Genomic DNA, 6,130 nt, shown 5'->3' on the forward strand with positions numbered 1-6,130 from the left:
ATTGGAAAAAGGATTTTCCTAGACATTAATTCAAAACATATTTTGGACACTGGAAATACATTTATTCCAATGTGTAGTTGCAACGATATGAATAAAAAATAAATGAAATGTGATCAAAATAAATTTGGGCCAATACATTCTTGACACTCAAATTTCATGTTAAACAAATGTCACACTGTAAGTGTTGACATTTTTAGTTTGAAATCTTGACATAAATGCATCCAGATGTCCTGTATATGTGAATGATGACGTCATATTTAGAATCAGGCACCGTCCTAGCTTGCGATTAGCTGGGGTCAGTTCTGGCCAGCGGTTACATCTTGGCCGGCACAGCACCGGCAAGTTTGGCCGGATCCCTGAGCAAGACCCAGTCATTAGTCCAGACAGGTCAGGAGACCAGACCACAACTAGTCCTAAACTACCACAGTGGTTCCATCGTGTGTTCAGCTTGTTCAGCTCCACCTTACATGTACACAGACATTGTACAGTAGTTATGTACAGTAGCTATGCCTGGATGTGCTGCACTATACAACACCGTCACAGATGTCTGCTGATCAAGCTAAAAAAATTAGTCCGTTCTTTAATCTGCCTTTTTATTTAACTCTTTAATTCTCTCATTTCAAAGCAAGGTCAGAGTTTGTGAGAATGTCGTCACAGTTTGATTTCACGTCCCTACTTTTTAAAGCAATAATGTAAATGTTTGAGAACCGCTGGTTTGTCGTTGTTATGCAATTATACCGTGATCAGATGAGTTATAATTTGGCAAATCTGTAAATGTAGTCTTGTAATGAGTGATACATGACAGTATATGTATTTTTTAAACAGGTTGCCGTCCTTATACTCTCGAGTTATAGCTCAGCACGAAGGTTACGCTGTTGGTTTGGTTGTGGTTTTTGAGGAAAGTTTATTTTCTCCACATTGTTCCATTTAAAAGCCATTACTCTAAATGTGCCAATTTTTCATTCAACGTCACGTTTTATCTGCCTCGTTCTTCATCCTGCTTTTAAGAAACAACATAGGAATCAGTTCTGCTGCAAGCTATCCAGAGCCGGTGTCACACCTAATGATGTGTTACATACTGTATGTGGGTTAACCATTTGCCATCTAAAGCTAAAGTTTGGAGACACAATGAGTACATTTTTGTGAGTTAGTAGAAAACCAACTTGTCTGTCTTGCCTGCACTTTGAGTCTAGCTACACTAATGAGGGAGAGAGAAAGATCTGTGCTCATCCGCCTACACCTTCCACCGGTTACGATGATGAAAGATTGTTTCGGGCCCGTGGGGTGACTTCCAACTCTCTCACCGACTCTTTTCCTATCATTTTGTCAACACAACGCTTCTCAACGCTGCCTTTTATTCCCTTTGTGTCTTGTGCTCAACTCTCTCTTCTCTACCCATCTGCTTTTCTCTTGCTCTCTCTTAGCATCTTCTACCATCATTTGGCTCTTTGTCCCCATGTCTTGTTCTCTCCATAGCTTTCCATTGTCTCTCTTTCTCTCATCTCAAGTCTCTCCATTCACCCCCCGAGCCCTGTTGAAGGACTCTTCAATCAATTCAGAAGGTTTTTTGGGGGTTTTGTTTGACCACACTTTCCAAAATACACACATATTAAAAAAAGAAAATAGGAATTTACCAACTAAAGAGTATCAAGAGTCTTTAAAACAGACCACAGGATTGGTCCAGACCCTGGTTTTTGCTGGTTGTTGAAGTGGGATGAAGCGCGATGCAGAAAAACACAAACCTAATGCAGCTTAAATTTTCAGCACACGGTTCTGTTAAAGCAAGACTGTAACTTTTTTTAGGGGTCCAAGCCCAAGGGGCTGGGAACCTGCGAATGCAAGGCATTGTGGTTCCCAGTACTGGCCGAGCTGGGAACCCCTCTCTAATCGCAAAAATGATCAGGGGTCCAAGCCCAAGGGGGCTCGGTATTGCATATCTTGGCAACAAGTATTCAGATTAACACGAAGCTCAACACACTTTTTCCTGACGCTCAACTGAGGCATCGGTACCAAATTTGTCGTCAATCGGCCACTAGATGGCGCTGTTTCGATTTCATTTTTAGCTAAATTGCGACATATATGAAACCTACTTTTTCAAACGTCTCCTTAGACTTAGACGTAGACTCGGTGGAACCTCGTGACAATAAGTCTACTCGGTCCGCTGTGGGCGAGTTGCGCCAAGGGGGCTTGGACCCCGTTCATAATCATACCTGCTTGCAGTTCTAGTTTTTAAACTGTGGCTACAAGACAAACAGCGCAATAAGCACCAGACTTATACAGTTAGTGAACTGACTGTAATGCCAGTTACATAGCAATATCTATCTGAAGTTCGCTAACATTAGCTACCATTTAGCCACTGGTCACAGCAGAGCGAGTAAGGCTGTAGAGACAAAACCCCTGAGTACACTGAAGGGATCAATGATGTGTTTCATTGCTTATTAATTAGAGGAAAAACGTGTTCCAAAAGTTGCATTGTTTTGCGCTACAGTTCTTTTCCAGCCTGTGTATGAGCAAAAGTCTGTGGATAAGCTGTGCGGTTCTCAACAAAGTTGTGTTAGTGTGGTAGGGTGTGCTGTAGATGAGAACAGGTGTTCAGAATGCAGGAATTCAGTCTTGCAAGGAAAGGAAGGATATAGCTAGAGGAGGTAATTACTGGATTGAGTCAAGTGTCGGTTAATAGAAGGAAAATGAACGTTGCTTTTTTAATTTTATTTGTAAGTTTTTTTTTGCCGTAGCCTACAGTGATCGTTGGTATCAAAAGCTCGATGGAAAAGAACCTGCTAACAGAGCCGATAGTAGGGCCCGCATTTCAACAGAGGGTGCCAAACTGCACACGTGGATTGAGAATGGTGGTGAGGAGAAGAAGGAGGAAGAGGAAGTGAGGATGTGAAGGAGTAATTATATCCTGTTAAGGTGTAGATTTCTACCTTTATTCCCTCCATTGGCCCAATGAGTCTAACCTGATAGCGTTTGTTGTAAAGCACCAATAGGCTGTTAGTGATATACGCCAGACTGGTATTGTCTGTTGACGAGTGATATTTCCCAAAAGTGTGGATTTAACCAACAGTTTATTATTACTGTCAGTATTTTGTGGACGTTCTTGATAGTGACCCAACTCTTAGAAAAAGACACTGCTTGCAATATGGAGTTTTTTTTTTTTTTTTATAACACACAGGACAGTTGTGTTCTTATACATTGTAAGATATCAAAATATATAGATATATATTTAAGAATATATATTCCCCTTTGACCATTTAATTTCTTTACCATTATAACATTGATGTTTTCTTTATGTTTTGCACTGGACCTGTGTTTGATGCATCATATACTGTAGCCCTCCTGCTTTGAGATGAACACACACTAACTTGTGTTTCTATGTAAAAAGGCGAAAGACAGTGAGACGACAATAAAAATATGTTAAGTGGTGTTTTGTTGTTGCTGTTGTTGTTTGCTTTAAAGGTTTTACTGACAAGGTATTTATTTTATTTTTTACCCACAGCTTTTATTTCACTTTTAATCCATGAATTTCTGAAACCCTGACGCACTGTTCTGACAGCATCTGTCATTGTGACAAAAGAGTGTCCTGTTGGTTCAACGCTAGTCCATATCGACAACGTTTCACTTCCGGGATTGTTCTGGTGCCATCAGAAATTCCGCCGGATCTCCCTCATTTTCGGCCGGATGTCCGTCCCCTTCCTCTTTCTTTGTGTTGGCGTTCTAAACTCCGGTGGATTTGTGAGGACTATGGTTAACTGCTCCTCAGATCTCTGCAGGGTAAATCCAGACAGCTAGCTAGACTATCTGTCCAATCAGAGTTTTCTGTTGCACGACTTAACTCTTGTGTTGTCTTCCCGTCAACCATGAATATGTTGTCCTTTTTGGCGCTTTAAAAAACAACATTTTTGTCACTTAAATGCACCACTAACCAACCCCATCTTGTTACCACAAGTTTTACACTTGGAATTAATTGTCAATAAATCTCATTTATATGAAATTATACCTAATATTTTAGTTAAAGTAGAAATGTGAATTATTTTGACTAATAGTTAAGATCAGAGGATGTTGATGGATTGTCACAACGTTTGGTCAGTATACTGTTTTGAAACTATTTTTAATTTTTTTTTATCTTGAAAATTGAATAAAAGCATTGTATGGAACCATCCATGTTTTTGGGGCAATTTGGTTGAAAGGATCCCATGTTTCTGATGAAAGAACTGGTCCAATTTGACCCGAGGACAACAGGAGGGTTAAAACAACCTTTAAACGTACACGTTCCACCTTAAAAAGTTCCTTACTGAAGCTATTTTGCAGAGGCACAGCCGCCCATGAAGATTGTGATTGGTTTAAAGAAATCCTAATAAACCAGAGCAGGTTTTTCTCCCATCCCGGAATGCTGTGTGGACTAGCCAGACCCTGGCTGCGAGACTAGTTCACTGTCAGCAGAAGCATGGGTTATTTTGATTTCATTATGTTGACACGATCTACTGATGCTTTTGTCTTTTTTTTGTCTAATGATCTATTCAAAGCTGCCTGTTATCATTCTAGCAGTACAAGTAAATAACACATAACATTACATTCTGTTAGGAAAACAGCATATCATACAATTTTCCTCTTGGTTTGAATAATTAGGATTGTTATGGGTGATCAGACTTTATACCCAATAAGTCATTGGGCACTCAATCCTTTTAAATGTGTGCCTGAACACTTGTGAGCAGCATGATCGCAATCAAGAGAGATATGTTTGATTTAAAACGCTATTGAATGTACATTTGGCGTGAGCTCTGCAAGTGGAAATCAACATAAAAGGAATGATTTATTTGGACATATAGGCCTACTGTGTGTCCCTTTCGCTGAACAGCAGTACCTGTGGTGGCCACAAGTGGCTGTGATGATGTAGACAAGAATTATAAAGTCATTGAAGTGGCAAGGCAATGCCAGCTATACACTAATAGTTATGTGAAGTTTGCATTAGCTAGTGTTAGGCAGACCAAATGACCTTTGCCCAGCACACAGCGCTGAACTTTCAGAATAAGAGTCAGTAACCGGAGCTTACTTAGTGGACTTTCAAAATAAAAGCCGTCAGATGGTAACAGAAGCTTATGGCAGGCTTTTGAAGTTCCAAAAGAAATCCCATTGACTTTCTTTCCTTCCTTTTCTTCTGTCTTATTTTGCTCACTTCTTTTTCCTCTGTTCTTTCAGACATTCTTCCTCTTCTTCTCTGTTTTTCCTTGTTTCATTTCTTTCTTTTTCTTTTTTTTTTCCTTTTACTGTACTTTTACAGCTTTTCATGCACTTTCCTATTGCGATTGGTCAGCAACTTCTTCCCGGGAAATGCATTAAATAGTTAAGTCTGCTGTTTTGTCATGTCTTCGGGAGGCATGCACATAGACTGTAAAAGGGCAAACATAAATTGTGAGGACGTAGCACTAAATAAAATGGTGGCTAATCCCTTAATACTACTGAATTTGCTATCAACCCTTCCACTTCACCCTCGTGATTCTGTTTGTGTGGTCATCTGTGTTTAGGATTGCGTTATAAAGAGTTTGTCTGTCTGCCTCTGTCTCTCTTTCTTTCTCTCTCTCTCTCTCTCTCTCTCTCTCTCTCTCTCTCTCTCTCTCTCTCTCTCTCTCTCTCTCTCTCTCTCTTCTCACCCTCTCATTTGTAGAGGTCTCATCTCATGTATCCCGTAGAGACTCACTGGCACCAGTCGCAAGTTTCCTGGCTCCTGTCTCACACCCTTGGGTGAAGTAATGTCATCGAGCCTCCGGCCGCAACACATCAGCCACATTTTCATCTTTTGAAATCGTCAGAACATATTATTATTTTTTTTTTGTGATCCCTGAAAGATTGCAGGTGAAGCCAGATCTGTAGTACTTTAGCCCGGACTCGAGCCTTTTTTTCTATTGTCTCGGACTCGTCTTGGACTCGTTTGTATTTGGACTCTGGCTTCTCTCAGAGTCGTCCTTTGGACTCGCCAAATATTCTACTTGGTCTCGACCAAATCCAGCACTATATGCTTTTTTTCTAAAGTAACTTCCTCTTTCAAAATAAAACCGTTGATGAAGCACGCTTGATCAGAAAACAGGTCTTAGTATTAATTTATAATCCATCTAGAACAGGCATTAACATT

Source organism: Perca flavescens, chromosome 10 (genome assembly GCF_004354835.1).
Source record: "Perca flavescens isolate YP-PL-M2 chromosome 10, PFLA_1.0, whole genome shotgun sequence".
Lineage (NCBI taxonomy): Eukaryota > Metazoa > Chordata > Actinopteri > Perciformes > Percidae > Perca > Perca flavescens.